We start from the raw sequence: 8,699 nt of genomic DNA on the forward strand, positions 1-8,699 counted from the left end.
CTGCCCTGAAGTTGTTCCAGTCCTTCCTCTGCGTTGGTGAGAGAAGAAAACAGTGTTCTTGTTTCCATGCCAAGTTGCCAGGGCGCCGGTTTCCATGACAGCAGAGAGGGGGGAACTGAAAGCCTGGCTCTCACCTACAGAGGAATTAAAAGCCACCCTCGTGGAGAACAAATGATGATTCCAGGAGGATGCTGGAAACTGGAGAGTGTAGGCTTTTCATTCATTCAGCCACATAGCGTGGGGCTCCAGGGAGGAGATGGCATGGAGAGTGTGGAGGGAGGGGAGGTTTTGTAGGGACTTTCACAAGGAGGCTACATAATAATGTGAATGGCAGTCACAGGGACCTCCCTGGTGGCCCAGTGATTGGGACTCTGTGCTCCTACTGCAGGGGGCACAGGTTCGATCCCTGGCTGGGGAACTAAGATCCAGTATGTTGCACGGTGCAGCCAAAAACAAAAACAAAAACAAAAAAACAAAAGGCAATAGCATTGATAACATTTCACATGTCCATCATGGTTTAAAACTTGTGGCAGCCACTTTAGACCCTCAATATGTACAATCCATGGGTTTTACTCAGGAGGAAATGGGGCTCTCATGTGGAGAAGTGACTCATATATGACCTTCATGCTGTCTCTCTGCAGTGTGTGGGATTTCTCATCACTTGACTGGACTTCTCCAGCAGTGTCCAAGCACTGACTCTCCTCTCCCTCATCCAAATCCACCAGTCCCCTGTCTAACTCACTCCCATCACTGGCAATGACACATCTAAGAAGCCACTCTTAGCCTGAGAACAATAATGAATCGAAAAGCTATTGCCTAAGGTCAAGTTTATTCCTGGAGGCAGTATCCTAATTTAAAGTAACAATGCCAGTGGGAGGACTGACACTTTGCCAGATGATGGAGGAAAAGAATTTTTGCACACAGGTGCATTTCCCTACTCCGTTTACACGAAGGGCTGCTCTTATTCACATTCCCTTAGAGAACTGTTCTGTATATCCTCAGGACAACTCTATGAGGTACTATTATTATCCACATTTTGCAGATGAGGAATGCAAAGTCCAGAGAGGCTGTCAAAGCTCACACTGCTAGGAAATGCCAGAGCTGGGATTTGATGTGCACACGACTTAGTGATGAGCATGCACGCATGCACTAACACTCCAGTTGGACGTGTGTGTCCAGGTCAACTGGCAAGAAGCCAGGATAAACCCTTGAAGAAACTCTGCTTGCTTGAAGCCTAAGGGTCCTTCTAGGGCTCTGCTGTGATTAATTTCAAAGTGGATTCCATAGTTAGGAGGATTTGGGATCACAGAAAGGTGTCTGGGAAAAAGGGGTTTGGGTTGGGTTCCTTTTGGAACAGTGACCCAGCACAGGCTGACATGAAGTTGGCTCAGTCCAGAGGTAGTAAATATAGAAGCCTCACAGTTACAGCAAAAGCAAAAACAAAAAAAACCCTCTGGAGTCATGCTTTGCCATTCTTGGAGGGCCTGACAGCATCTTTAGACTTATCTCTTTAGACTCCAGAGGTTGGGTGGCAATGTCAAGATGAGAGTTGATGTTTGCAGAGACTCCAAGGTTGTGATCTGGGGGAATAATTAGGATTATGCCATCAGAAGAAGTCAGGATCTTCAAGTTTCGGAGATGAACAGGACCTCAGGAAAAGTCAAGCCCAGTATATCCCAAAGTGTTTCTGTGCCTATCAGCAGGGATATATAAGATGATTTAGGTGTTGTATTAGTCAGGATAAGCTCATTAAGGCTACAGTAACAAACCAACCCAGAAAGGGCTGGGGCTTAATGCAACACAGTTTTATCTTTTCTCCCCAAATTCTGATGAGAGTCTGCTGGCCCTCCAGGGTGGTGGTCTTCCGTGCAATGGTTCAAGGACTCAGGCTGCTTTGATTTTTGTAATGCTGCCATTTCACTGTGTAGCTTCTAGGTCATTCAAGCAGGGAAAAGAGAATCAAGGGGCTGTATGGGCTGTAAAAATGACAATAGACACAGGATCTAAACATCTTTGCTCTAAACAAGAACCAACTAGCAGGAAGGAAGGAGAAGGGTATTTACCAGCGAGGGGCTTGGGACCACCCAGCTCCTTTTGGCATGTCACAACACAGGTTCTCATTTATCCCCAAATATAACCAGAAACAGCTTTCAAGATTTGTGCTTAAGTTAGCCGAGGAGAAGGAAGGAAAGATGAGGCTTCAGGATGTTCCTTAGAGGAGGGGAATGTGGACCTTGTAGCAAATTCCCAGTAGGCTACTGTTTGAAAGGGATACAAGGACTTCCCTGGCTGTCCATTGGTTAAGACTTTGTGCTTCCAACGCAGGGGGCACAGGTTCAATTCCTGGTTAGAGAAACTAAGATTCCACATGTCACATGGCATGGCCAGAAAATTTGTTTAAAAAATTAAGGGATACTGATACATATTTGAAAGATGGAGCCACAGATAGAAACTCGAATGCATGCATACACAGAGATACGCAAACATACTGACGCCAACACAGAAAGACACACAAATCACACACACATTCAAGCACACACAGGCACACTCTCACCCACAATGATACACAACACTCGGCTTCCTCTCTGTGTGACGAATCGTCCCAAGGCCAGGAGGAGAGGCTGAAAGGCCCCGGAGGTCCCGTGGCGGGCAGTGAACTAGGTCTGGAGCGTGTAAATCTGGGGTTGGCAGAAGAATGAGCTAAGCCACCCCCATCTCTCTTGCGGGCGTCCCGTAAATCTCTCCCGGCCCCTGTCCCGCCCTCCCGGCAGCAATCCTCACTGCCAAGTCTCCCAGGTTTACTAGATTTAGGTCCCGGAGTGCTCTGTTTGAGCCCCTGCCTGGCAGAGCCTGCCTTGACAGGGGTGGATTTACCATCCCTGGAGCCTGCAGAATCAATACTGCCTCCTCCTTGCTGGAGGGACAGAATGGGGTTTGCAGGAATGAACCACGCTTTGATGGACCTGGGTCCCTGCTCCTGGTGGAGGAAAGGGAAGAGGTTCCTGACACAGGAGGCAGGACCCCAGCTCACTGTGACATGGCCACCTGTGGACCCCAGGACCCGAGGCTCCAGGGTCAGGTAACTAAGGCAGAAACCAGCTGGGAGTCCTGGAGATGTCACTCAGCCCGTGGCCTCCCCAGGGCCAGGACGTACCCCGTGTAGTGGGTGCAAGGACCGATTCTGTACTCAGCCTGCCTGGGTCTCAACTCACCCACTGAGCAGCTCTGTGACCTGGGACTAGGTAGGGAGTACCTGAAGCCTCAATTTCCCCATCTGTAAAATGGGGATGAAATGGTCTGTCTCTTACAGTGCAGTCATGGAGCTGTGACATGTTTAAAGCATTTCAGTACAGGATCAGACCCTGGGAGACAGAAGTCTATAAGCGCTGGCTGTTCTTCTCATTAATGCCATGTAATGTGAGTCAAGGAAGAGCCACAAACCCAACTCAGAGAGAGGCATTCACAGTGATGCTAGAAGCTTCCAAGAGACAATGGCTGCTGAGTCTCCATCCATCTCATTAGGAGAAGTCTTGATTGTCCCAAATATGCCAGGACCAGACTCACTGGGTGGCCAAGCCAAGTGACAAACGACCCCTACTAGGGTGCAGTCGATGGAGGGGTGGGACCAGCTTCAGGGCCTGCTGGCCCATTTGGTTACCTGACTCTTACTTGGGTGTTTGGTGACAGGCATGTCCATCCTAAAGGAAATCCCCCTGAATAGCCATTGGAAGAATTGATGCTGAAGCTGAAGCTCCAATACTTTGGCCACCTGATGCAAGGAGCCGACTCACTGGAAAAGACCTTGATGCTGGGAAAGACTGAGGGCCGGAGGAGAAGGGGGCGACAGAGGATGAGATGGTTGGATGGCATCAGCGACACAGTGGACATGGGTTTGGGTAAACTCCGGGAGTTGGTGAAGGACAGGGAGGCCTGGCGTGCTGCGGTCCACGGGGTCACAAAGAGTCAGATACGACTGAGCGACTGAACACAACAACAGTGGGTGTTACCATGTGGAGCCCACAAGGGTCTACCTTTCTCTCCCTTCCTCTCTCCAGGGCCCAGGCTTTCCGTTCTTTCTTCTCAGGTCTTTATGGAGCACCTACTAAGTACTGGGTACTTGGACTAAATAGACCTGCTCCTTAACCCAGCAGTGTCTGGATGGTTCACTGGGAAGACAGACTATCAACAAACAGAGTGGCAAACAAGGTAATTTTAAGTGGTAAAGAGTCTTTGAGAGAGTCACCCAGCTGATAAGATGGGAGGGGTTTTATGTGAATCCAGGAGGACCTCTTGGAGGAGGTGATATCTGAGTTGCGACCTGAAGGGGAGACAGAGCATGCTGGGCAGACACCTGTGTGTGTGTGGGGAAGCGTGGTGCAGAGGAGAGGGCTGGGAATTCCAGGGAGAGAGAAGAGCAAGCAAAGGCCCTGGGGTGGGGTGGAGAGAGCTGGGGGTTTCTAACAGCAGGAAGCAGCACAGGGTGAGCGAGGCAAGTACTGCAGGGGAGAGGTGTGGAGGGCAGGCAGATGAGTCCTGCCCTGCAGACCAGGGTGAGAAAAGAGGGTTTTATTTTAAGTGTGAGAAGAAGTTATTCGCTGGAGGCTCCAAGCAGGGGAGAGACACGTGATCCCATTTATATTTTAAACAGAGGACTCTGGCTGCCGTGCAAAAAGGAGCGGCTGGCTGGGGGAGACGCCAGGCTGGAAGCTGGGAGAGAGGGAGGCAGCGGCTGCAGAAATTGCGGTGCCTGGGCCCAAGGTAGCCTCAGTGGAAAGGGAGAGCTGGATTCCCCGTACATTTTGAAGGAACAGCCAACAGGACTTGCTGACAGGTTGACTGGATGGTGCATAAGGGTGATGGATTTGAACCTGTCTGTCTTTATTTAGGCCCAGTTCTGTTTTAATATCAGCCTTTCTATCATGGTTAATATTGCCGTGCCTCAGACTCCTGGGAGGGCGGGAGGAAAGGACTGCAGTGGAGACTGTGATGTCAGAGGTCTGGGAGGTCGCCCTGTCTCCGCTACTGACTTGTTAAGGGATGCTGGTTGAATCACAACCCTGCCTCGCCTTGGTTCCTGTGTCTCCCTTGTGAAATATGCACGACCATCATGTCTGGCGGAGGGAGGCTTGGATGTGAACTTGGGGAGCTTGGAAAGCAGTGGGGCAGGATGGTGGCAGCAAGCCCACGCCCCTTTGCTGGCCGGCCGGCCCCCCAACCCCGCCTCCCTCCCTGCTCTCGCTGTGGTTCTGAAGGCCCTCTCCTCCCCTGTCTGATGCCACCAAAGTGGACTGATGTGTGGGACGGATGAGGACACGGGGCAGAGGGAGGGGAGATGGCTCTGAGGGCTGTCTTGGGCAGAAGGGCCTGGGAGGGAGCGGCCTCCAGCATGACGACCAGGGAGGAGAGGGCCACGGCTGAGTGCTGAACAGCCCTCGTTGGGGTCGGGCTGGGAGGAGACTGACTTTCTGACCCATCTTTCAAGAATAATTTGCTACACAATTATTCTGGCAATTCTTCAGCACCCTAAAGAGAAGGCAGGGGGCTCAGGAACCTCGTTGGGAGAGGGAAAGAAGGGTGATCTTGTTCCCTAACTAGAGGGTGACTGACCGATGTGCATTAGTCGCTCAGTCATGTCCAACTCTTTGTGACAGCATGGACTGTAGCCACCAGGCTCCTCTGTCCATGGGATTCTCCAGACAAGAATACTGGAGTGGGAAGCCATTCCCTTTTCCAAGGGATCTTCCTGATCGAGGGATGAAACCTGGGTCTCTAACTAGAGGCGACTGACCAGAGCCCCTGGGAAAGTTCCCATGAGCGGGGACATGAAGGAACTCTCTGACACTGTGGGTTGTATACACTTGGGACTTAGCAGTCCCAACTGGGGAACCTCTTTTTAAACATCTATGAAATCATGATTATGTCCAAGGATGTTTAATGGATCTTCTCCACCTGGAGACATCCTAACTGCCCATCAGTCTGGGACTTGTCCAACAAACAATACCATGACCGCACATACTATGGAATACTAGGCAGCCGTTGAAAAGGAGAAGGCCAATCTCGGTGTCACCCCGATGGAACCTCCTTAATACAAAATGAAGTGGAAACAGGCAAGTTGGAGAATCATGTGTGTAGTGTTATCCCTTTTTTGGTAAGGAAAACAGGCACAGAGAAAGGAACTCTACAATAATCTGTTAACATTCGTAACTTCATGGAAGTGGGCTTGGAGAATGGAGTGGGAGAGATTATTGACTTTTTCTTTAAACTTCCAGCACATTACAACAGGCATGTGTTTATTTTCACAATTCAAAAACTGACTGTGTGTTCTTGGAAGTTCAAGATGTTCTCAAACTTGCTAAATCTACAGGGAATTTTGCACCTGAACCCCAGTCCCTGGTATTAGGAAAAGATACTAGATGCATGATTGAAAGAGGATGAGTGAAATTTCTAGGCTTGTGTATCTCCTTTCTCCGATGGTCTTTAAAAGTCTAATAAAACAGGAGCCCAGACGATGGAGTCAGAAACTAATGAATACCTCCTCATGGGGGGTTTGTATTGACGTAAAACAGTCTCGCCACCCAACACATTAGCATGCCCCCGCTCCAGCTGGTCCAGGCCACGGCTAGCTGACAGCCTGGAGATGAGGGGCCAGAGTTCCCTCCTGTGACCCCTCTCCATCGTCTGGGTTGACAATTCTGCTGCTAGAATGAGACAGTGAGGGGTGAATGCGTGTTAGGGGTGGTGCTGTGGCGTCCAGCTCTGGAGGCTGTGATGGGGGACAGTGATGTTACTACCAGATGGGGCTGCTGCTACTTCGGCAGAGCTGCTCATTACAGACAAACCCTCTGACAGGTAAATGCAAGGGGGTTGTTCCTTAGTCTGTTCATTAGCTCTGACGTCGTCCCCAGGATATCTGTTAGCTGATGTGCTGGTGGGGTAGGTGGAGGGGTGTGGATGGGTGGGGGACTTCTCTCTTCCCGTCTCTCATCTGGCTGCCTCCTTCCTGATGTCAGAATAGAGAGCCCTGATTCGCCACTGGGATTCCACACTGGTCCAGACTTTGCCCATCGCCTGCCCCACCTGCCCGTGTCTCCCCGAGCCGGGGAGAGCTCCTCCCTCCCCCAGAACAGCAGCTCAGTGTTGGATTCCCTTGTTCATGTTTTGTTTTCACAGGTGACAAGAGCTCGGGATGCTGTTTCTCCTAAGCGTTCTAACGGGAGCCTCCATGAACACAATGCTGAATCATATGAGGGACTTGGAGAAATTTCAGGGATTCTGGTCAACCAAGGGATAGAAGATCTTAGGGCTAGGTAGCAAGTACTGGTTGTTAAATAACATACCCCCTATTTATAACGAACTGTGTATGCTCAACACATAACTCTTGGAAAACACAGAAGGGCAAAAAGAAAATTAAATATAAAATTCCTCTATAATTTCTCCAGTCCAAAATCACATTAGCAACACACACACACACATGCAATGTATATATTTACCCCAAATAGCAGACTCTGCATCTTCTTCTGTAATGGATTCTTTTCATATGGGCATACACCCGCAACTACCTTCTTTCAAACCATCTATTTTTTCCCAAATGCAAATATTATAAACAACACAAAATGTAAAAAAAATAAAGATCTGCTATAATCTCAATCCTCTGGGTAACCATTATCACTTAAGAAAGTATTTTTAAGGCTTTTTTTCTATGCACATGTGCACCAGTGTGATTCCTATAGGCTTGGCTTCTTTTTTTCCAGCCCCACGTCCTCAGCACCTACAGGAATGTCTGGCATGTGGTAGGTGCTCAGTAAATATTGCTGAATTAATGAAACATAAATGCATATTTAATAGTGTTCCTGGAGTAGAGTCAACTCACACGTTTTTACAAATCAAAGCTGGGAAAGCCTTCATGCAAGACATTACATTCATTTTCTGCTTTCTGGGAACGAGCCTGGAGTTTACCTTTGAGAAAGACCGTCTCTTAATTCTGGATGTGAGCAGGTGGTGAGCAGAAGAGAAAACTACCAGTCTGCAGTTCTCGGGGAGGCGCTAAAAGCCCGAATGCTGAAGATGCAGCTAGAGCTCTTACATATTCTAAAGAGGACTGAAAGGCAACTGTGTTCACAGAACGTAGCCTTGCAGGCTGGGAGAAAAAGGCCCAAACTTGAGAGCTGGGCAGCTCCAGGTCTCGGCGTGCTTATTTGCCCTGAGAGACAGGGTGTGTTTTCTTCTCCAGGCATTTGCTCCCTAGAACTTGGGGACTGAGGACCAGATGACTGGAGTGTGCATATCATGCACCCAGGAGGCTTTATAAATGTAGATCCCCAGGTTCTACCTTGTGCAGCAGCCGTCTGCTGCTGCAGAACAAGTCACACCCAAACTTAATGACTGAAACAGCAACAATGAATCTTTGCCTCACATAGTGTTTGAGGGTCAGGAACTGGGGGGTGTTTGAGCTGGTTGGTCCTGGCTCCTGGTCTCACATGAGGTTGCGGTCAGGGTGTGTGTCAGAGCTTGGCTAGGGCTGGAGGACTGTTTCCAAGGTGGCTCTCCCCCGGCTGTCACGTCTGTGTTGGATCTCAGCAGAACTCGGTGTCTCAGCACATGGAAACCTCCATAAGGCTGCTTGAGCATCCTTGAGACATGGCGGTTGACTTCCCCTAGAACAAGTGATCCAAGAGACAGCAAGGCAGAAGAAGCTGCAA

The 8,699-nt window shown here is 49.6% G+C and overlaps 1 long non-coding RNA gene across 1 annotated transcript; it reads left to right on the plus strand.

The window, feature by feature from the left end:
• Nucleotides 1-129: 129 nt before the first annotated feature.
• LOC132342636 (uncharacterized) lies at nt 130-7,430 on the plus strand. The gene is made up of 3 exons (XR_009491101.1): nt 130-207; nt 4,056-4,206; nt 7,171-7,430. It is a non-coding gene; the product is annotated as an uncharacterized lncRNA (long non-coding RNA).
• Nucleotides 7,431-8,699: the final 1,269 nt, after the last annotated feature.

This window comes from Bos taurus, chromosome 17 (assembly GCF_002263795.3).
Source record: "Bos taurus isolate L1 Dominette 01449 registration number 42190680 breed Hereford chromosome 17, ARS-UCD2.0, whole genome shotgun sequence".
NCBI lineage: Eukaryota > Metazoa > Chordata > Mammalia > Artiodactyla > Bovidae > Bos > Bos taurus.